The sequence below is a fragment of the Prinia subflava genome, chromosome 5 (assembly GCF_021018805.1).
Source record: "Prinia subflava isolate CZ2003 ecotype Zambia chromosome 5, Cam_Psub_1.2, whole genome shotgun sequence".
In the NCBI taxonomy this organism is placed as follows: Eukaryota; Metazoa; Chordata; class Aves; order Passeriformes; family Cisticolidae; genus Prinia; species Prinia subflava.
In genome coordinates this window covers 39,767,878-39,791,954 of record NC_086251.1, presented here as the reverse complement: position 1 = coordinate 39,791,954, position 24,077 = coordinate 39,767,878, and the positions used below count along the sequence as shown (strand labels likewise).

Sequence of the window (24,077 nt, the reverse complement as noted above, 5' to 3'; positions counted from 1 at the left end):
CTGGAATCATGCACAAAGAGGGAGCAGTTGCACACACTCATGGACAAATGGATGTGTAAGAAGCTCTGGCAGAACTCATTTAGGGTGATGTACAAAACTGAGCAGTTCAGTGACAGAAAGCAAAGCCAGCTCTCTGACTCCTGGCTTTGAGTGATGACTTTCAGAAATAAACAATGTGAAAACATTGTGGACAAAGAAAGGAGCAGTCAAAAGTTTCAAATTGCAATGGACAAAAGAAGACAACTCTAACTAACTTCAGCAATTCCAAGTATTGTTGCTAATAAAACAAATGGTCCACAGGCAGGATATTTTTGTTAATAGTGAATCCTTAAGTGTGTGATTATATTTGGCGGTTTTTCTAAGGTTTTTGTAAAATGTAGCTCTATATATATCAATATGCCTTCATATTTTAAATTTCAGTGGGTATTAAGAAAGGGACATAATCAAATGTGTGATGAAAAGACTGTAGAAGTGTGACTGTCTATATCTATACTTTTTAAATTACAAAGGCACCTACAGCATTTGTCTATTGATAAGATTTTACTCAATAACCGCAAATCAATGGCGCAGTCATGGAACAGCTGAGATTGGCTATCAAAGTTTGTCCAGATGCTTAAGTTCTCTTTTAAGTACCTAGATAAGATGGCTTCATCCAACTCAGAAAAGGTAAGGAAAACACATAATTCTTTTGGTTTACATATCTGGTAGTATTTTCAAAACCAGTTTTCACTCAGTCATAACAAGTGACCATTTCCAAAGCCACTTATAGTGGAGCGGAAAAACTTAATTTCATTTTATAAAGTAAAATAAAGTATTTTATTTTTTTACTTTATAAAGTAAAAGCTGTTTAGAATTCATGAACTTCAAACAACCTAATTTCTTCTTACAATATGAGGGACATGCTTACTGGAGAAGGAAGCAAATTGCACACATAACTTGACTTTCAACAGAATCTGATTCCCTTGCACAGCATTTTCATAACTGAGATACAGAGATGTTAGGGAACTGGTGTAGAATGTGTAAGCAAGTGGCTGAAAATTCATACCGAGAGTAGCTATCTGTTGTCCACAAACTGAAAGGAGGAGCAAAGCAAAGTTTCTCAAGTTAAGTATTATTTGTTGTTTTCATTAAGGGTTTGGACAGCAGAATAGAGAATTATTAAATTTTCAGTCAAAAAAAACCCAACAAAAAACCAAGGGCAGGAAAACTACAAGCATTTGGGAAGATTAGAATGTGAAATGTTGATTGATTGGAGCAATAGGATGAATCAGACACAAGGTAAATCCACCAGAGCAGGAGCAAATTCCCACATGTGACTATAATAAGCTATGTATATGCAAGTGGGAAATGCTAGACAAGATGAAGTTCTAAAGAAGAGGATCTGCAGCTTTTAGAAGATCGACAGCAAAGCAACAGCAGCTTGGAGCCCTACCTTGTGATAAAAGATAAAAGGTTTAAACTGTGCCAGGGAAAGTGCTTGCTGGGCTATAGAAGATGGTTTTGGAAACACTAATAGTAGTCAAGTTCCCAAAGAGGATGATTGTCACTGTAGATTTTTTGGTATACAGTGACAAATAAAATACAGCACTAGTTTAAATGCTCATCAACCATTCCAGTTTCAAGTGGTTCTCAGTCAAGGTGCTATTTCTTTTTAAATGCTGTTCGAATATTAAAAATATGTGCTCCTGGACTGTATATAATAAAAAACGACATATTATACATCAGTGTATAAGGCAACATATCTGGCAAAAACGTTTTGTCATCATTTCAAAGATAACTGACAAAATACTTGGATTTCATATTTCAGACATTTCTGAAATTTCTTCTGGAGATGAAAAATTGGGAAAGACAAAACTGGCTCATAATGCCTCTAGGTGCTTAGCCCATGGTTGCACTGTGGGTACTGTCTACCATTGCCTAGTGTATCTGTATGGACCATAAAACAGGTGGCTGAGCTATAAGGATAGCTCCAATTAGACACACAAATAGTTTCAATGGAGTCAGAAGAGCTGGTTCATAAGAAAACCCATTAGGAGAGCTTAGCTCTGCATTCTGGTATTCTAAGTCTCAGAAAAGCCCTTAAACCACAAATTCTTTCTGTTCCTATTATCAGAATGAAAGGTTCTCTTTCTGGCATTGTTAGATAATGCTTAAGTATTAATAACCAAAGAATGGTGAAAAAAATCTTGGGTAGCTGCTTTGCTATTCTTCTCTGTCCTGCTTCTGTTTTCCTCAGATGCAAATGACCTCATTATCAGTATGGATGGAAAGGCATTCAGAGTCAGTTTGGATAATGGCTCGATGCACTAAATACTTGATACTTTATAGTGTCAAGCAAACTCACCTAACAGGATTCTGGACAGCAGAATATGAGTGTGAGATATTTTCTACCCTTGGCCAAGACAAGAAGAGGTTAATTAGGTGCACTGGAAATAGGAAGGAGAACCAGCCTCTTCCAGTAAACACTGTTCAGTGCTCATTTTCTGAAGGGAAGGCATTATTGCGTTGGCTAATTAGAAATAGGAAGCAAAAGAATGAAGCCAGTTTAATTTGTGTTTACACAGGAATGGGCAGCAAAAACTCTGTAGCTAATTATGGAAAAAATAAACGTAGCTCTCTAGCTGCAAAGTTTAAGTGTTCAAGTGTTCAAATTATATCAAGAGATATAATTTGAACATAAAGAGTAATGACTTGGGAAAAATTAAAAAAAGAACATGTAATCAGGTCCTAGAAAATGTTCATTTGACCCTGGAGTAAAGACCTGAGGCTGATTGAGAGGACCTTTTCATAATGTTCTTGTTTCTTTCTCGTCAAACTATATTTGTATGCCAAGAGCACAACTTTTCTTCTCTTGCCTTTAATGGTTGATGTACAGAGTGTTCTTCACTTAACATGGAAACATTGAACATGCTGGCGTGTGATTTAATGCAGAAATACTTGAGGGATTTATTAACTTTCTGGGAAGCTGTAGACAAGTATTTGAATGAATGCATACTTACATATGCAGAAATCCTTGTGCTGGCCCTTTTTATTGTGCTTCATTTAATAAAAGCTTTAAGATGCATGTTTCAGTCTTAGTACTTTGAATAATTAGAAGCAGCAATATCAAATTTCTCTTTCCCTGACCACTCCCAGGTCATGTTACAGTTCGGTGACATTGTCAGTAGATCAAGCAATCTTGTTAAGTTTCTAAGGTAGATTTGATGGTGGTGACTTCATTACCTACCTTCCTAATAGGTCCAGAAACTTCCTATTCCTTAGCTTATAAACAAATGAACAAACAAAAAATCCTGGCTGACACAATGTGCAAAGTATCCAGTTGCTGAATAAATGATTCAGTTAATGGGGCAGTTTAGCATTAGTGGCTGCCTTCTATAAAACTACTGACATGGCAAGTGGTAAAGAACTAGCAGATGGCAGCTCTGGAGTAGGATTGACCAGAAAATAAAACAGTTCTTTAAAAGAAAATAATGATATTTTTACACTTCTTGGGTTCATTGAAATGAAAAAGATACCTTCAAAATGTAAGCACTAAATGTCTGAGGGACTGTGTGAAAATTTTTTTGTAGTTTATGCTAGGGAATAATTATGTGGAGAATTATGATGGCAAGTGTCTCTTAATTGCAGTTAAATATTGTCCACTTTGTACAAACTAACCATTAATTTTCTCACACAGACATAAAATGTTTTAATGTGAAAGCAGATGAGAGTCTGGGTCTCCTGGGTTATGGGGAGGTGTCCCAGACAGAAAATTTACCAGCTGAGGTGAACAAGTCTCTTATTTTTGAATAGAGTTCAGACCAGGGAGCTAACAAAACTTTTGCTACAGCTGCTACTGTATTTTGAAATTTTGCATTATTTTTTCTGTAGAGATGGCTAGCAACACTGCAAACAGGTATTTTAAAAGGCATTGACTATAAAATTTAAGACAGAAACTATAAATATGTGTGCAGTTGTGAAGTGTTACTCTTCCAATTTCCTTTTCAGGTTTTACAAATGCTTTGATTTTCTTTATGAGTTTCTAAATAAGGATTACCTTCCCCCTATTAAAAAATTAGAGTGAACCATCCTTGGCAGTCTGAGAAACTGGATCTGCAAGGGCCACCAAGCGCTCTGTAGATTTACTTTCTGGCACAGAACTAGGTAATTTCATGGAATCTTATGCTTTATATCTCTTTTGCATGTAAAAGGGATCTCCATCCCCACAGTGAAGCTCTCCAGAGCTTTACTGTTAGCTTCAATGGTGCCAGGTTTTATTGTTGTGTGTTTTTGTTATCTTGCCAGATGAATGAGCAAGTCACAGATAGTGACTTTGGACCTTTACTATTATTTTCATTAACTTCTTATTTTTGAGCTAAAGATTTTATAGAGTTAGTTAGTAGGTTGTAGCAGAGTAATGCACCACTTTCAGTGTCTTCTGGACTTTAACAGGCATGATGACACTTCCAAATGCAGTCTCATTACTGTCAGGCTTATTACTACCAAACATGAGCAATTTAACATCTGTTTGAATTGCAAACACTTACGGCTGTTGAGAACAGTTGTTTATAAAACGACACTTTCTATTTTCCGTGAGAAATGAATGGTTGCATAGCAAAGATTTAAAGGTACTTGATGTTTGAATTCTGAGGGGAATGTTTGTGTTTATATCTTTATGTTGAGATCCTGCCAGATTTCTTGTTCAAGGTCTTCAAATGGGTGAATTTTCCAATAATAGCCCAAGACTGAATGCTCATCTGTGTGAACCATGCATTACAATATTTATGAAAAAGCAGTTCAGTATGGAGCTAGCACAGAATGAGCTAGTTTTAAATCTCCTATGTTTTGTATGTGTTATGTGGTATTTATTTAGCAGTAATTCTGATCAGTGTTTCAAAAACACGACTTAAAATTCACTCCGTAACTTAGTATGGTTGGTTGGTTGGAAACCTGCCTATTTAATCTATTTTTATTTTGATTTCTAGTCCCAAGGGGAGCTCACACTGCATATTGAGTAGAAACATACAGCACTTTTAATAGAATGTCCTATTGCCCTGACATGAACAAGAGCTGCTACACATTCACGTGGTTCTAACAGTAAAAATGGTTCTTGCCTACATTACTCAGGATTGAGTCTAGCATGGGAAAATTAGATACAGACCTAAAGTTTGTTACAGGTTTTCACTGTCAATTTACCCATCTGTTGTGGCTTTTCACGGGGGAAATCTCCAAGGATCTCTTTGGCAATGCAAATTGGTATAGAATCTGATTTTGCAGTTTTCAGTTGCTATTTTAATGGTCATTACCCATCACTAAACAACTAAAAATAGTATTAAAGTAGTATATTGATAAGTAAATTGTTGGAGCATAAATAGACATTTAAATATTGTACATCAGTATAAGTGAAGGCTACTGAATATGATCTACTTCCTTGAATTCTTTCACATATTTTTCTTCAGTAGTTAACATCCAAAGTAATATGTTCTACTTTCCCAGACTTCCACAGCTTTTCTGTGATAATTGTACTGTACTTAACAACTAGACTACCAGGTGACTCTGATTTTGACCTTTGGAAAATGTTTATGGAGGGAAAGAGTTTTGTATGGTATACATAGAAAATGTATAGAAAATGGTACATGTTGAAAAATTCTACTTTGAGTACACAATACTGTTCAGTGAATTTTCAGCTTGTATGAAAACAAAATTTCTGAATTATAAAAGAGATTATTTATTAAATGCACTTCTCGGACTTCAGTATTTTGCAATGTGCTATATTTATGGTATAGCACCAACTTGTCATGGTTAACGGAACTCTTTTTAATCTAAGAATATAAAAAGGCACAAGATACAAAACACCTGATACATGCTGCAATTCAGTAGCATTTCAATGCATTCTTACCACTGAAGAGAAGAAAATAACTCTGAGTGCAAATCAAGAGCTCTTTATTTTGCCAGTTTTCTTGGAGTTACCTACTGCATTTTGGAGTTACTATACATTCTACCATTTAACAGGCTGAAAGGGCAGCTACAGCAGAAAGAAGGACCTTGCATAATGACCTTGTACAGAGGTGTAGAGCTGATATGTTGACCCCAGCTGAATTAGGAATGGCAGAGGACCCTTGAAGAGTCAGTCTGGAGGTCAATCCATATGGCCCAGTATTCTGTCTCTGACAATGACCAAAAGGGAAGGAGAAGTGTAAGAACAAGGTAAATATGATTCCCAAAATTCCTCTAGCATCCAGTTATTTGAAGCTCAAGGACTTATGGAGACAGATGTAGTTTATTTTATAGCATAGCAGGTATCTCTTCTGTGAGCTTTGCTAACCTCTCCTGGAAGTCCTGTAAATGTTTACACTCTACAGCACCTTGTGGCCAGCAGTACTGTAGCTAAAGTGACTGTATGAAGAACAACTCTCTTAGTTCTGGACTGCATTCTTCATAATTTAATCTCACATTCTCATTTCTTTTCTTGGGGGAGTTAATGGCAAATCAATCCTTATACACCTTCTTAATGACACTTCTGATCTTAAAGATCTTTGTCTTACTCCCTTTTCTTTTACCTTCCAAAGAGTCCTATTCTACTTAGTTATTTTTGGTGCAGAAGCTGGCCCTTGACTTTGATTGTCCTTATGATATTTACTGAAACTTTTTCAGCTCTACTATAACCTGTTTGAGATAGTTCAGGAAAATCTGCCTTCATTGTCTGCTCCTTTCCCAGACTACTTAGTAGTATGTTGAACAATATAGATGCCAGCACATATCCTTGAACTCCATTCAAGATCTCCTCCCACTGGGATGATTAAGCATCTGTCCCCTTCCCTTCCCTTCCCTTCCCTTCCCTTCCCTTCCCTTCCCTTCCCTTCCCTTCCCTTCCCTTCCCTTCCCTTCCCTTCCCTTCCCTTCCCTTCCCTTCCCTTCCCTTCCCTTCCCTTCCCTTCCCTTCCCTTCCCTTCCCTTCCCTTCCCTTCCCTTCCCTTCCCTTCCCTTCCCTTCCCTTCCCTTCCCTTCCCTTCCCTTCCCTTCCCTTCCCTTCCCTTCCCTTCCCTTCCCTTCCCTTCCCTTCCCTTCCCTTCCCTTCCCTTCCCTTCCCTTCCCTTCCCTTCCCTTCCCTTCCCTTCCCTTCCCTTCCCTTCCCTTCCCTCATGCTGTCAAAAGGACACACAGTCATGAGAAGAAAAGGAAACCATAATCCCATGTGAGGAGGCAATATTTGTACTGACATTAAATGACAAATGTTTGACTTACTAGCACTCAGTGTCCACTGCTGCAAGGGTCATTATGAAGAAAGCCCCAGGAAGAGGAATAGAGAGAAGGCGGTTTCTTAATTGAACCTGGGAAAGAGAACCACAATCAATGGCTGTGCTCTTAAGTCTGTCATTATGAGAACACCTCCCTGCAGCAGGCCATGCCAATATTGGGTGACCATGTCAGAGTAAATAATAAATCTGGCTGACATTATAGGCAGTTGTTCTAGTTTACAGCTTTAATAAAATTGGAGCAAAATGTAGTTATGTTTGGTGTGTTTATTTATTTATGTAACATCTATCTATCTGTTTACCTACTACAATTGAGGGCTTCAATTGCTGACAATCAGTTCCTTGTCTGAGTTTGATTTACGAACTGTGCAAATAGGAACAGAAGGGTCAGCTTTAATCTCATGTAGGCAGATGAAAATTTAACAAATGTCCATTTCTCAGAACTGAGAATGTGTTTCTGTTTTCTGAAACTTACGTGTCTTGAATAGGCAGACCCTTTGTGTCCTTTGAGGTGCTTTGATACTCCTCTGAACGTTGGTGCTGCTCCTGGGAATAGTGCTATGTGTTTCTCTCTTCCTGTCTGGATTCTGCAGTTTAATTTCAACCTTCCACAGCAATCCCTGCTACTGTTGTGATTGCTCTCTTTGCTCTTGGTGCTGTAGCAAAAGTGATAAGGGAGATCATAATGGATTGACTACCACCACAGATAAGCAGCTGTCCTTCCATGTCTGGGAAAAACCTGTGCCAAGTGCTATAAGGTACAGATATGGAAACATCCCTAAATGCTATGGATTGTTTTATGTAGAAGTTCAGAGTAGGTGATTGTAATGATCCTTAGCTGTACCTTGTTTTCTTCATAGACAAATGTCAAGAAAAACCTAGGGAAATAGGATAACATTACTTTAACTTACTAGTGTGCAAAAAGTCCCTCCTTTTAATCTTGAGGATCTGTTAAAATCAGAATGGAATTCAAGTGTCAGATTAGATCGGTCACGCAGTGGTGAGCTGAATGATATCCTATCCATCATGAGTTCATTATGGCCTGTCAGGACCAATGTATTGAGCCAGCATGCAAAGAGTTATTGAATTAATTGTCCTGCTAACCGAGCAGTTAACATTACTCAGAACAATGATCTCATTCAAGTGAATCCAGACCTCAAGTCTATGTAGCTCTTGATTAATTTAGATGATTATCAATCTAGACACAATGCTCAAGAAAGGAAAGGCTTTTAAAAACATAGGTTTTCTGTAAAGGAAGTCCAGCTAGCTGGCACAATGTAGTTTTGATACATTTATATGTGAAGTTGTGTTTTAAACAGTTGCTTCCAAAAATAAATGTTCTATTTGTTTTGAAACTAGAGCAAAGTTTTAAAACTCACTTATAAATCAGTGGAGAAACTAGACATGGCTGCAGTCTTCACTGCAGCACAAAAGGCAGTACAACCACTGCACATCAAAATGTTTATTTAGAATGAAAAACTAGAGCCATTTTAGGAGTAAGTTTGATATCCAAGGAAGCTACAAAAAATGTGTCTTCAAAATAATTTAAAAAGTTTTGCCTTGTATCATACATGGCACCATCTTGGTCTTGTCATTTATTTAAGAATGGAACAAAATCTGCCCAATCTGACAGCATTCCTGCTCAGGAAGTCTCTAAATGTCACAAATAATGGCAGAGATGCAGCTCCCTTGGACTCAGTGACACTGTACTTCATTTCTTTATACCTAGCCCTATGTATCTTCCTGTACAGGAGCTGTGTGTCTCTGCATCCAATGAGGAAAAATAAATGCCATTTTGGTGCAAAATAAACCCTTCCAGGGCCAGTGTGACAGACCACATATAAATGAAGTGATGTGTGTGGCCTGATGTTCACAGGGCCAGAATGGTCTGATGGCATAACAGGTATGAAGAGGAACCCAATTCCGTAGCCCAGAGGACCTGACCTCTGGGGCATAACCAGAAGATGCTGAATGCCCATGGCCAGCCTTCAGCTCAGTGTGAGGAACAGCAGGTGTTGCTCTTTTGAAACACAGAGGAAGGAGTTGGAATTGTAAGGCCATCAGCATTTTGTGAGACAGGTTACTGGTTAAAGCCCTCTGGGAATTGTCAGGCACAGGTTGCAGCATCTCCTCCAAATACAGGAAGTGAAGCATGATTTCTTACAGAATTGCTCAGTCCCAGAAAATTCTGTGTTCACTGATCAGGTAAAGAGCCTAAAACCTAATGTCCTGTCAGGGCTAGATGCCCATTTTCTAGTTGTTCTGATGTCACTGCCATGAATCTTCAAGGAATCTGAAATTCTTTATCATCAGTAAATGCAAATGGTGATTTTTCTTCAGATATTGTTGATTAACAGGCCTTACATCATGGTGTTTTAGAGGGAAGCCGAAGACTTCAGTAACCTGAGAGCATGTTGTAAGATATAAATTTGCACTGTACTTCTTCTTTGTAGCATAATATACAGTGTGAAGTGCTCTGTTTTATATGTAAAGGAAAACTGACATTTTAAACTGAAGTAGACTTCTTTCTACTTCATTGTGTCATTGTTTCCAGCATTCTTAAGAGGGTCTTGGGGATATCACCTCTAATTCCAGAAGTAAAACTCCATTAACCTTACATGTTCAAAATTCTAGTAAGAAACCAACTTTGAGGCATCATTAAGGATATGCATAATGTAATGATGGAAGAAGAAAGTTTCATAAACACTTTTCAGTAATCAGTGGGGTTTTTTTCTGTGAATGTGAGCATACTACACACTTTGGCTTTATGACAATTTTTTTTAATATGTGTGTAGCAGCTTAATCTTTAAAGTAGTCAAAGTCCTTGCAGGCACTGGGTAGTGGGTAAGTTAGCCAAGTGAACTTTGCAAATACTGTATTCAGTATTGAATCAACTTGAGTAGGGGTTGGCTGAAAAATTTGATGGCTCAATTCTGCCAATCTTTTTTTCTCTGTCCAACCCTCTAATCTTCCTATATGCTTCAGTCTTTCAGTGTTGTCTGAACATACCCATGGACTGCTCCATGTGCCTGCAAATAGCTCTTTGAAGGATCATGGTTTTGTGAAACTTCATGCAGAGGTTTTCTTTTGGAGAACATTGTTGTCATTGAAATACTGGACTGTTCTTCATTTGCTACTTGTAGTGCACACCAAAGTGACACTGTATTCACCCCAAATTCCATAAACATAAAACTCTCCTGATCTAATAAAAATAGCAATGTATGCTACGTTGAGTTTCCTGGGCATAATTCAGCACACAGATGCATAATGTGGCTATTTAATTAATATAATATAGTCTTTTCTGCATGCTGCTGTATGATTAACAGTTCCTGCTGAGAAATGTACTGCAGGTACAATTGAAATGGAAGAGCCTAATGAACAAGGATATTTGCATTTCATTACTATGTTGTATAATTTCGCTCATAAAATTTTATGGAATTAATTTAGCATTATTTTCTGCAGATGATCGTAACAATAACTTTTGAACTAATACAAGAAAAGTTGATTCAAAACACAATCAAATAGCACTCAAGTTCTTCAAATCACAAAAGCTTCAGATTTCATGTGAAACACAGGTTTTTGCCTCTAAATTCTTTTAGGGAGCTTTGACGATCAAGTAAAGCTCTAACACACTGCTAGCTGAAGTGAAAGGCAAGATTCTTGTCCACTTTATTCTCACATCTCTCTAATCCCTAATGATTTTCTTGAAAAAAATAAGGGGAACTTAATTCTCAAAGCAACCATTAATTTGATAGAAAAGCTCCCTGGAAAATTAATTCTTTCTTGAGTATAAAATGATTCAGGCATGCATTGGATGTAAATGCAATTTTCAGTTCTGTTGTTGGCAATTATGGATGTGATACGCTGAGCTACAGGACAAAAATTCTTGTTTCAGAAGCAGCCCTTCGAGACAAGATCACAAATGAGAAGGAAGTGGTCCCAAAGAGAATCAGCGTCCAGATTAGTCAAACATCTCTTTGCAGACTGGTGCACACACTTTGTAGCAGACCAAAAAACTGCATTGCAGCAGAACAAAATGGCTCCCCAAACCTTTATCTCCTTCTCCAGTGTGAGAGTGTGTAAAGTTTCATTTTGTCTTTTGGTAAAATGACACTTACCTTGACATGAGGTTCCCCCTAATGAAATTCATCCTTCACTAGCAGCTGCCCCAAAGTGTCATCTGGGGACAAAGCCATACTAGGCAGCAAGGACCCTCAGGGCTTACCCCTCCAGGGAGCCTCCTCCAGATGTGTGCCCACTGCTCAGCTGGGTGCCTGAGAAAGCAAGTAGACCTGTGGGTCTCCCATCCAATAACATCTTGCCAGAGCCAGCTGAATGACAACATGGATGTCTGGGTGATGTCAAAAAAGCAGCAACAACAGAGACATACATTTCTAGTGGAAGAAGAGGTCTCCTTGCTATCTTTACCTGTCAGCATATTTTCTGTTGGGAACAAGGGAAAAGATGGGGCTTAGTCATTCCAGCAATTCCCACTACTCCTGAAGGTAATTTCTCTGCCTTATTGGCAAAGATTCTTCAGGGGTGCAGCTCTGTGGATGCTGTGGTGTATTTAGGATTTGTCTGCACTGCAGAGGTTAAATGAGTAAATCTACTTTTTTGTCTAGTGGGTATATGTGTGTTGCAACTAAATCCTGCCCTCCCTGCAAGCCAAAATGCCTAATTAAAGTGTAGCAATCCTTATATAGTGGTTGATTTGTCTGTGGGAAATTGCCTACACAAAATTGCTCACCCATCACCACAAGCACAGGTAGCTTAGTGCCATTTTTTGTTGTAACTTCATTTAGACTAATTTTTGTGGACTTAATGTAAACATACATAACTCAAACTTATTATTGAGTGATGATTTATTATTAGACAGGGGTAGAAGAGTTCCCATGTGAAGTGAAATCTCTTTTTATGAGTAAGTGAAGGCAGATTTTTGCAGTGTTCAAGGCCAAAAAAGGACATTCTTTTTTTTTTCTTTTTAGTTTGATGCACTAATTCTTAACTCAAACTCCATATCCTCTGAAAGAACTAGAGCACAGATGTATTTTATACATGTAAAGTTTCAGCTCACAGGAGGAAAAAAAGAAGTCAGACAGGCTTTTAGGCTGATGGTTTCTGAGGGGGTTTAGTAGATGTAGAAAATTGAAAGAAACAGCAGAGCAATCCTTTTCTTAGATGTGTTGAAGGTTTGTAAAATTTTCTGTCTGCATTCAACTGTCAGGAAGATAGAACTGACATGAGCTCCCATTTTAATGTGAATTTTGATCGACAAGGTTGTTTGTTGTACTTAATTCAGGTGTCATATCTGTGTACAACAAGATTTTGACTGATTATTATGCTTGGTAGCATTGTGCTCTATCTCAGAGAAGAGCTTAGAAGACTGCAAAGATCTGAGGATTATTCAGGGCATACAAAATCTTGTGTTTCAAGAGTTTGCCCTTTAAAAAAGAAAGAGGAAATTTGACAAGTTAGCTTGATTATGTTCTAGCCTTTGGTTTGGTTCGTGTCTTGAAAGATAGTAGTGCAGAAACAGTGTGTGAAAGAGCTAAATCTAAAGCAAGTTTTCAGAGCAATATTTGAGGATTTATTGTTACTGTGGCCATGGTAGAGTAGCGTGGTCTTATAGAACAGTAGATGTTCTCTGCCTCAGCAGCTTTAGCCACTTAGCTTTTTTAAAAATATAACCTGTTCCTATCCTTCTTAAATATCAAAAATAGAGAAGAAAATACAGGGCAAGTGTACCCTTTCCTTAGCTATAACCTGGCCAGTACCACGAAACACCACCACTTGCTCCAGGGTACATGCCTGATGAGGAAGATCTGCCCGGGCTTCACAATTTTGTATCCTAAGAGAATTCTTCTCCTCAAATATGAGAAGTCAGCCAACAATGTCCTGAGCTTTCTGGAAATACTTGTTCTGGTTTCCTCTCCCATGAGAAGCCAGTTGTGATTGTCTCCTATATTGCTGGCCTTTGCATTCAACCCATTGTTTTTCCAGAATCTGCTCATTTCCTCTGTGTATTTGAATGAAGAATTTGTTAAAAGTATTTGCCACTGTTTTTCAGGCTTTCTCTCCTTTTTGGGAAATGAACAGCTCTGTGGAAAAAAACCCAAAACAGTTAAATTAAGGAGAGGTTCAATTTTCTTGACTCGTTTTTTTTATTTCCCTTTGGTGTATTAATTGGATTTTGCATTATAACTATTGGCTTTTTAACTACATTGAGTTATCTGCGTTCTGGTTTACTAAATTGGAATGACAGAGAAAGAAGGGATATGCACCGACCAAAAAAGGTCTCACCCCTAAGGTTGTATTTCACCCTTCTTGATTTATTTGATTACTTTAATTATTAGAATACAAGTTCTTGATTTCTAGGTTTTGTAAATGACAGTGGAAAGAAGCTGCTGTTAGTAACCTGTAGCCTTCATTTAAGGTATGCAAAATGTACAGGAAATGTAATTGAATGATTTAGATGATGCTTCCAATTAATTCATCCAGAAATAACATGGACCAATGGCTATAATATTCACCTTGTCTGAGGGAACATGGATTTCTTTACTGATTTTGCCACAGAAAAATGGTGTAATCTTTTAAAAAGCAGCTCTCAGATTCAGTTTCATCCTCTGGAAGACAGATATTTTGCTACCTTGTTCTCTGAAAACAGCAAATCAGAATATCTACAGAAGGTAAAGTGCTGACAGACAGAGACTGTGTTCCTAGTCTGTTAATACTAAATACTAAATCTGAGACACACCAGATAAAAGAGATGTTAGAACTTGACACCTTTCTTTCATTATTGTCGCATTCTCTGCAGGACAAATACATTTGTCACAAAAACCTCTACAAACTTGGAGAAACTAAGTTCCAATCTGGTCTTGAATTTTAACAACTGAAGTGAGAAATATATCTAAATTATAACAAAACCACATTTTCATTTCCACATAAAGATAATAGCTGTGATTTGGGGGGAGGTTGCTTTGGTTTCTTTTCTATTTGAAGCTGAGCACCACTTGTAGTGAGAAGAAGAAATCCAAGCAACTCTGAACTACATCAGTTCCCTGAATTTTCCAGAATTCCTTCCTGCCAATCCATGCTGAGTTTCAGCAGGGAAAACTACTGGGAAGAGAGCTTGTACAAAATAAGAATATGATCTTATTATTAAATCTCATTTCTAATAAAGATGGATTCAAAACCTTGCATCTAAACAACCTTGAATTACTTTGGTTCTAGAAATCAAACCCACCATTTGGAATTCTGCCAGACCAAATGATAAATGTGAACAGTTACATTAATCTTTACTTCTCCAGAATAGGTATGAAGCCTCAGGGGAGAAAACAATTTATAAGCATGGAGGAGAAAGAAGGAAAGAATTTATGCAGGCCAAAGACTGCTCACCAATTCTTAAAAAAAAGAGAAAATATTTTAAATTATTTAACTTCTATTGTTAGTTTTTTAATTCCAGATCATATACTAATATTTTCTGATTTTAGATATGATACTCTTGATTATTAGAATTCAGAGGATTTTTATCCCACAAAGTACAAATGCCACCAATTACAGATCACTAAGTGTTCATTGAGCACAAATTAACCATTAAAGATCTTGCAGCATTGTGAGGATGCATTACCTTGGAATATATGGTATTTTGGAACACAATAATCTGACTTTAAAACAATGTAATCAAGTATGCAAGTTGCCAATAATGTATGTGCCTTTTTCCACATCTTAAGCCTTGTCTAGATGTGTTGCCAAGATATCTAATAGATGTGTTTCATTTTGCCAGTTAATGAAAAACATAGAATTCAGATGTCTTGTTTTCAGGAGAAGTACTGACTATCCAGCTACTCTTACCCATCCTCTCCTATTTATACAGAAAAACATGAGAGAGATTTAATTGCAGAATTCCTTCAAAGACATTTTTAATTACCTAGTCTCTGCAAGATTGGGGCTCTAAACAGAGGTGTTTGCTCACAGCCCTGATTTAATAGCGTAATCTCTGTAGAGGGCTGGGTTGAGGATATTCTTTTGCTTGCTCTTTGCTTTCCCTGTTTCCTAGTGGCATATCTGCTCCATGACCAGTATGCTGCTTGTTTGGCTTGTCCCTAGAAGGCACTGGTTAGGGTGCTTGGACACTGGGATTTTGCTTCTCAGTGAGGGGCTGAGCACTGAAAATCTGAGTACTGCAGCCCCAGCAGAAATGAATTCACAGGTTATCATGAACTGATCCTTCCCTAACTCATCATTCCCACCCAGAGGGAAGTGTGAACATCTGCCCTACTAGCAGGGTGCCTGAGTATTTTATGAGGTCTGGCTTCATCATTGTGATTGAAAAAACTTTCTCTAGTGGCTGTGAAGCCTATACACTCAATCGAAGTAACACATTGTTAAAATATTTTTCTACTATACGAAATGGAGTTGAACTGGTAACAACCAATATCGTAAACCCGATCTTCTATATGATGCAATAATGACTGCAGCTTGTCACGAGAAAATGATCATTTGCAAAGTGGACAGCTAAGCAGTGGAACTGGTCTATACTGCCTTTGTCTGTTAGATATGATTTAGGTACTGCAGAGTCCTCATATCGATAACCAGGGTGTAAATCAACTGCATGGGGAGACAAAATAACAGACTGTCTTTACACACTGTATGTGTAACACACAGTGGGCAAAAATTAATATAAAAAGAGAACTTAAAAGATCAACTTCTTTTTAATTGTGAGTTAGGTATTACAGATTAAAAAAGAGATATTTTACACGTGAGAATTCCCAATCTCTGATAAAACCTATTGTTGCTTTGTCTACAGCAATTAGGATATAAAACATTCCTTTCAGATATGGCTCCTATGAAATAGGTCTGAAAAGTAAAGTGACAATAGCAGGGGCTAGAATAGCTTAGTATTAAATGTTACTATGAATGTGCAGCTGAATTTTTTCCATGTTTGCTTGACTTCCAAGGGAAATTACATCTATGGGACAGCGTTGTAACTGTCTTGGTATCTGCCAATCTGTCATTCTGTATCTCCTTGAACCTACCAGCTACTTTATAGCAAACTTCTGGACAGAGGTTTAGTAATACTAAATTTCTCCAAGAAAATAGGCTGCTGAGAAGAGGAGGAAGAGTCAAATTGACATTGTACCATTGGGGACCCCACAGAGCGAGATCAATTATGTTACTAGAAACAAAATATTCCCCTGGAGAGAGATATGGACACTCCAGTCACAGGAAAGCTTCAAGAAGAGCTTGCATTTTATTAGACATTAATTAATCCAAGCAATAAAACCACATTTAAGAATTTCTACTCCTAGAAAGATTTGTTTAGGTATTGAACTGTGACTAATAACAGATCAATGAGAAAGACCTATTTATCTCATTGTATATTCCTATTCTATTCACCACATGCAGTGGAAGGGAAGTGGAAGTGTTAGGAATTGTTTTTCTGTGTGTGGTGGGATTGGCTTCCATCCTTATATTTAACTGGCTTTTTTTTTCTTTTGTATAGGCAAACTGTTCCTCTGTAAACAACAGGAGAAATACAGTGATCTACAGAAAAGGTTTTGCAAGGAGAGCAGACCAGCAGTCAGCTTCAAAATATTTGTGACAACCCAGCCGAAAGATCATTATGCTCATGTAAGAAATAAACACATAGTATAGTCTGAAAAGAATACCCCCCAAATTACATTGAAATAAAATTCTAGATCTTCTGTGTGACTTTCCATAAAAACCACAGGTTCTTGTAAGTTCTGGCCTAAATGAAAGTAGTAATATATATTAAAAAGCATTTCAGTGAAAAATTTCAAGCCAGTCTTTTCCAGAAGGGTGAGGATTTCTGAGATAAATCTGTGGCAGGACATTTAAGCAAATGGTTCAGAGAAGCCATTCCTGATGTCGATAAAATTATTTGATTTCATAATTTTTCACAAGGACTTAATATAGCTATCTGCATCTATTTCATAGTCAAATTCACTGTAAAAAAATCAAGAAGATTAAAAGATACAATGACAAAACTGCTGGTCCATTTTGAGGAAAGTATGAAGTTTTCATGTTCCTTATTGTGGCAGCACCTTTGACGGGTTTTTGTGTGGCCCAGCTCCCCTCTGTGCATTACCCCACACAGTGTGGTGTGTGGGCTTTAAACAGGCAGTTTGATAGATCTTATATATTTATTTTAAATGGAAAATCTTCACAAATACATGCTTCTCTCTCAGATTATGAAAGATGTGAGAGAATATTTACAAAGACTGCTCTATATATGCATATTTAAACTGTTAGTACTGTTAGTACAAGTTATAGTAATTATAGTACAAGTTACTAGTAATGACAGATCTTTATTTTCTCCTTCACTCCTCTATGCTGTAAGTCTATTAGTGAGATTTTCCCTTCACTTCTATAAGCTTATAATTAACAAATAGCAAAGCATTAATGCAGTACTAAAAGATGAATTTTCTAAATTAAAAAAAAAAATCCAATTCCCTATTTTTTTTTCAGAACGCAAAACAATCACCTGTTAAAGAAATATTTTAATGTCCTTCTATGTATTGCTCATTAAATACATGCTATGTACCTACATTTTGACATGCTATGGACAGCATGGCTTTGCTAAAACAAGTAGAAGATAATTGTTGGCCTGGAAATCATACAATGTAAGTGCTCCCAGCAGAAAGCAGAGCTCTATGAAATGTCTAACACAAGTCTGAAGAAAAATCTTTGTGCAGTGGAATAAGATTACAGAACTGGAGGTTTCGATCCATATTTTCCGTTCTTGGAATTCTGGTTTTGCTTTTAGAGTTAATGAACCTTGGATTAATCTGATCAGCTGTTAGGTTTTGCCCTTGACTGTGTCTGTTGGATCTTTTTCCATGCCTGTAGGAAGATTTTTAAACACACATTACTGACATAAACTGGAGTGAGATGAAGGCCAAATGTGCATCTTATCAGATCTGCAGAATATGTCTTGTTTTGAACCCATTCCTGTTAGTACTGCATTGCCTTTGACACAAAAGCTCTGCTCTGTTCAGAAGTCGATTTCTGTGCTCTGTGCTCAGGCTCCCTAAGGGAATTTCCAGCAAGGGCCAAAGACATTGTGTTTGCTGATGAATGCTTCTTGCTGCCTAGTGCAGCACAGAGATTTACTGAAATATGGCATTGCATTAGCAGGAGATGTGGGGTTTACAGGCCTGTCACTTGAAAGACAGCACACAGAAATCTGGAAAGGTCTTCAGAAGGTGCCCTGACAGATTTAGCAGAAGAGATCTGTGGAAGCTGAAGACAGGTTTGGGGGTTTTGCAGGTGGTGGTACTTTCCTCATCAGTTATATCCTCCTCACCTCTAATTAAGAAGTGAAAGCTAACAGTGACTGTGATATAGTATTTGAGGGGAACTCAGAAGTTTTATATTCTGGCTGTAAGCCAGAACACACTTAAATAGTGTCCCTGGTGAAACACTCAGCTTCTTACGGCTCAGACTGCAGCAGTATTTCAGTTCCTGTACTTGTTTTTCTCCATTCATGACACAAGTGTTTCTTGTCACTTTGTCCTTGCTGTTCATTTGGTTACAGAGAAGAACCTTTAGCTCAAATAAATAGCAGGGGTTAGCAGAGCAGGGAGATAAGAGGGCACTCTAGACATAAAACGAGCTATTGTTTTATGTGGTCCCTGTTTTCTGAATAGCACTGTGACGAAGGTGCATGTACCTGGCATCTGCACCCAAGGAAAATGACTGTAATATTTTTTCCAGGTTTTCACTTCCTTTTTACATTATTTTCCTTAATTTTTCCCCTAAAATTTCCTCCCCAATTCTAATAGTAATTAAAATTATTTTAATCACTTTTTAACAACTATTTAATTACTTATTACAGATGTCCACAGTCTAAAATGAAGATGGCTTCACCTAACTAAATATTCTGGAATATCACATTAAGTGTAAAATGAGGCCATCAAATTTTCTGTCAATAATAGAGCACTTGTGTCCATCTGTATTGAAGGAAATTTAACTCATGTGTGTGGATTTTCTTGGCTCATAGCAATATATCCATTCTATCAAATCTGACATATAGTCCCAGTGTAAGACATTTAAAATAATCTGCCAAAACACAAAAGGGTTCTACTGTTTTCAAATCATAGTATTATTCCTTTCTCACATTTATCTCACTCTATCATTGCTGTAAATAAAATGGGTTGCTGTGTTCATCATACTTTATGAATTAATATCCATTTGCTTAGGTTTGGACTCCTGTAACAACACTTTATAGTTTACCTCTTTTCACATACTTTCCTAACAATCAGAAATAATACAAAACTTTTCTCAGGGGTTGACAATACTTAGCAGAATTTCCAGCTCATTTTACACGTCTATAATTTTCCTTCCTAATGAAAATATATTCTCTTTCCTTGTCAAGTTTTAAAGTTAGCATAAATAAAGTATACAATGTTCCCCACTGATCTGCTGGCCAGTGTTTCTCTCTGAGTACTAAATCTTACTAGTGCCAATGGTACTCTTATGTATGACACTAGCATATTCCTATGAATACATTCATCCAGAACGCTGCTCATTACCCAAGGAAATCAGAATATCCACAGATTTGTGGTGACAAATTATGTACTTGGCAAGAGCAGGGCTCACCTGAGATGCATTAGGAATGAAGACAAAATACTCATTATCAGATCATTTGTTCTCATTTATATGAAAGAGAATCCCACCTGACTTTTGCAAACAAAAGCAGAATTTCATCTTAGGGAAGCGATTATATTTCACTGTTATTAACATCCTTTTCTTTTTTTTGCAATCTTGTGTCAATGTTTATTCCCTGTGGCATAATACGAATGGACTTGTTTAATTTTCCTTGCTCCACATTTTGCCACAGATGCTTTGTCCTAGCTATGAGTTAGCATATATTTCACTTGTATGGCCTTTGTTCCATCCTGGAAATTGAAGCATAAAATTATTTCAGAACATGGGTTTAAATGCTGAGTTAACATCAGCACATCAATTAATCTTTTATTCTTTGTCTAAGTTAAAACCTCTGCCCCAGCAATCCTGTGTGATTCTAGATGAAGAGTCCAGCGGTGCTGTTTCTCTCTCAGTCCTATTTTACTTAAACTAGAAAAGTCTTATCCCTGCTATTTATTCTACAACACATAATTGAGCATATACCTATCACTAACCTTGAACTATTTAACACTAGTATTTGTATTGTTACAGACATGATAGAATATAAATAGATATAAGCTGAAAAATGTGTTGGAGAAACAGGATAGATGAGTTTGCTTCTTTTCTTTGAAAAGCTAGTTCTAATGTGGCTGGTTTGTCTAGTCTATGCTGCAGTGATCACTCTGTCCTAAACTCTTAGGAGTAAGCATGTGGAATAAATATTATCAGCTTGATTCTCTTCCTAAGGTACACAAAATAAGATCTATTCCATTATAGATATATTTACCATCATGTTTAAATTGTCCACCTGTGTTTTAATTCAGTAATACTACATCTTTGCCAGCATTAGAGTCAATAAAAAAATGAAAGCAGGACCAGATTTCATTGACTGTTAAAGAAAGAGTGAGTTTCTCACTTGTTGGTGCAACCATCTGGTTTTTCAATGAAATTATGGAAATCTTGCAAGAAAATTAGCTGAAATATCCCTGGTTTTGTTTCAAAATGGATCAAAACTTTACATGTTTGTGACTTACTTAATGAACAATGGACTGATGGAAATATGTAGATAAGGGCTGTGAATATTGTTGTATTGTGGAAAAAATATAGATGAAACAGAGCAAGATAGCTTACAATACTAGAGGGATATTGCATGTAAATATGTACACTGCATTAAACTATAGTCTTAGAACTTTGTTCTTCAAGGAAAAGAAATACTTAAAAAAGTGCATAGTGAAGGCTCATTAAGCTTGAAAAGACATTGCAGGGATTTTTTAGTATTTCAGTTATTTTCAGTGGAAAACATATTTAATTTTTATACATTTTGTTCAAGATGACAGTAGCTAGGGTCATCTACTGCCTGAAAGGAGTTGCACTTCAGATCAAGATTCTGGTTTGGGGTTTGCATTGTGAGTGCCTTGGACTGATTATCAAAACCCCAGATAGGAAGTTTTTACTGACTTCTGTTTAAGGAAATTAGGTACCAGCCATTCAGTTAAGCTTTTATGGGAACCAGCCTTGAGCAGGAGATGTGGGAATGGCTGGGGAGAGGATCTCCATGCTGGTCAGGATAAGATTCTGTTTGGCTCAGCAAGGAAGGCTTTTTGTGCTGTATTGAGAAATCCAGCCTCAGCTGTACCATTTTAAAGGCCTTTCAGCTCAGTTATCTCCCAAGTGATGACATGGTTAGCAAGGTGTGTGTTAAATACAGCACTAAATTATATGTCTTAAACATTATTTAGTGTGAAATTCAGTGGCTGCATCCAAAACACCTAACCTGCTCCATGCTCAAGATCATCAATCAATGTTTTAGAGTTCACAGTTTTCATCTGTCTCACAGTTTAGATATAAGCTTTATCTCCAGGAAATAACACTAGAAACAATTCTTCTCCTATTTCCTCCAGCCCAAACTTGTAAAGGTTGTAAAGGAACTCAGGAAAACAAAAAGGGAGGAGAATGCATAACCCCTGTAGAATGAACTGAGTTATGCTTTTCTGTTTCTGTTTTCTGTTTCTGTTCATTTTCAACATTGCCTGCATATGCTGAGAAAGCTGAGGTCAGAGAACCAGTAGCCCCTGCAGCCCACAGACATCCACGATGGAAGAGATGTCCACCCACCTGCAGCCCGTGGAGGACCCCACACTGGAGCAGGTTCCCAAAGGAGGCTGTGACCTTGTGCTTTACCAGGCTCCTGGCAGGTCCCACGTAGAGGAGCCCATGCTGGAGCAGGTTTGCTGGCAGGACTTGTGACCCCGTGGGGGACCCACATGACACAATTTGCCCCTGAAGGACTGAACCACATCAAAGGTTCCCAGCTGGAGCAGTTTGTGAAGAACTGTAGTCCATGGGAAGGACTCACGTTGGAGAAGTTCATGGAGGATGGTCTCCTGTGGGAGGGACCCCAGGCTGGAGAAGAGGAAGATTGTGAAGAGTCTTCCCCCTGTGGAGGAAGCAGCAGCAGAGACAATGTGTGATGAACTGACCATAAACTCCATTCCAATCCTCCTGTTCACCTGGGTGGGGAGGAGGTAGAACATGAAAAAAAACCCAAAGCCTGGAAAGAAGGGACGAGGGGAAGGAAAGTGTTTTAAAGTTTTGGGTTTATCTCCCGTTGCTTTACTCTGACTTGATTGGTAATAAATTAATTAATTTGCCCAAGTTGAGTCTTCTCTACCTCTGAAAGCAACTGATGAGTGTTCTCTTCCTGCACTTATGAGACAGAGAACTGCTGAACCTTTCATTATATTTCCTCTCCCCTGTCCAGCTGAGGAGGGGAGTGATAGAGCAGCTTTGGAGAGCACCTGGAGAGCAGACAGGGTAAACCCACTCCATTTCTTTTGCTAGCTTGTCCCCAGTGGCAAAACAAATGTTTTCTGCAATGCAGCTCTTTCCAGGATTTGTTCACCATCACTGCTGAAAAGTGCTGAGTTTTGGAGAGCCCAGGCTCTTGCTTAGTTGGGCTAACCATGGCTACAAGAAAATATTAAGTGCTAATAAGCCTAACTGCAGGTCTCTGATTAAGATCTGTTGTCAGCTGGCACCTTCCAGAAGCATTTCAGAACTTAAATGGCAGGGCAGATATTTCAGTATCAGATTAAGAGAATTACAAAATTGCTGATTTTGGAAGGGAGATGGCCTAGATTAACCCCACTGCTCAAACTAGGGCCTGCTAGAGCCATTTGCACTTTTCCTGTAGCTCAATTCCCCTGATACTAATTATTCTGATGCAAACTTGTGAATTGGGGACTAGCCATGTTTTTCAATTAACATTGGTATGTTATGTTTACCCACTTTTAACAAATGTTTATATAAAAGAAGTTGTTTAGAAAATGTTGCTTTCATGGATATTAACAAACTATAGCATGTCTGAATCACCATTTCTGTGTTGCTAGGCTGAATGTAGCAAATTCTAGTTCTCATTTGTGAAAAGAGCTTCTGTGCCCAATTATCCCAGTAAATTGTGTGCACTTACTGAGAGCTCCTGTCATGGTAACTTGTATGTGAATCCTAGTTCTCCCAAGAAGTAAGCCAACCATACAAGATGTTGAAAAAGTCTTAAGACTTTTGTTTGAGGATGCAATGGAGCAACAAACATTTTTGACATAGGAGATAGTAACGAAATGCAGCTGGAAAGAGAAAGCAAACTGAAAAAATAAAATTCTTTCAGTTCTCAGGGCTGAGTGTTCTGAGTAAAGAATACAGACTTAAAGATCAGAAACAAAAAGGGTAACAAAAGATCCACCTGCAAATGCATACACACATCATCTGTGCACTCCAAAAAGGAAGATTCAGGGAATCTAATTTTAGGACTAGAAATTAGGTTGTAGAACTACCTGACTCTCCTAAGGAGCCATTGCTCTTAACTCAGACTCAGCAGGACTGCCTTATTTAGCCTACACAAAATGTCAGGTAATTTCAATTACCTTGGCTTTCAGTTACAAAGAACCTGGCCAATTTAAAGTACTTTAAATTTGCTAAGGGCATGCAGATGAATATCTTTACACATTGGCTGGTATAGGGTAACATTTTGCTCCTTGTTAGTTTGTGTGGCTAATACTTTTGAGTCAGAGTTTACTAATTTTGTCTGTTTTTCCCAATATAACTTTTTATTTTTAATGGGAATCAAGACAGATTCAATTTATAACATTTCAGATTTTCAGTGTCTTTTTTAAAGCTTTTGATGACATTTTTACA

At 37.6% G+C, this 24,077-nt stretch overlaps 1 long non-coding RNA gene across 1 annotated transcript in view; it reads left to right on the top strand.

Annotated features, from left to right (window-relative positions):
- LOC134550603 (uncharacterized) overlaps positions 1-23,340 on the top strand; it is a 115,345-nt gene extending 92,005 nt beyond the window's left edge. Inside the window, exons 2-3 of the long non-coding RNA XR_010080370.1 lie at positions 16,741-16,868; positions 21,935-23,340. This is a non-coding gene — a long non-coding RNA (uncharacterized LOC134550603). The remainder of the gene's footprint in view (positions 1-16,740; positions 16,869-21,934) is intronic.
- Positions 23,341-24,077: the final 737 nt, after the last annotated feature.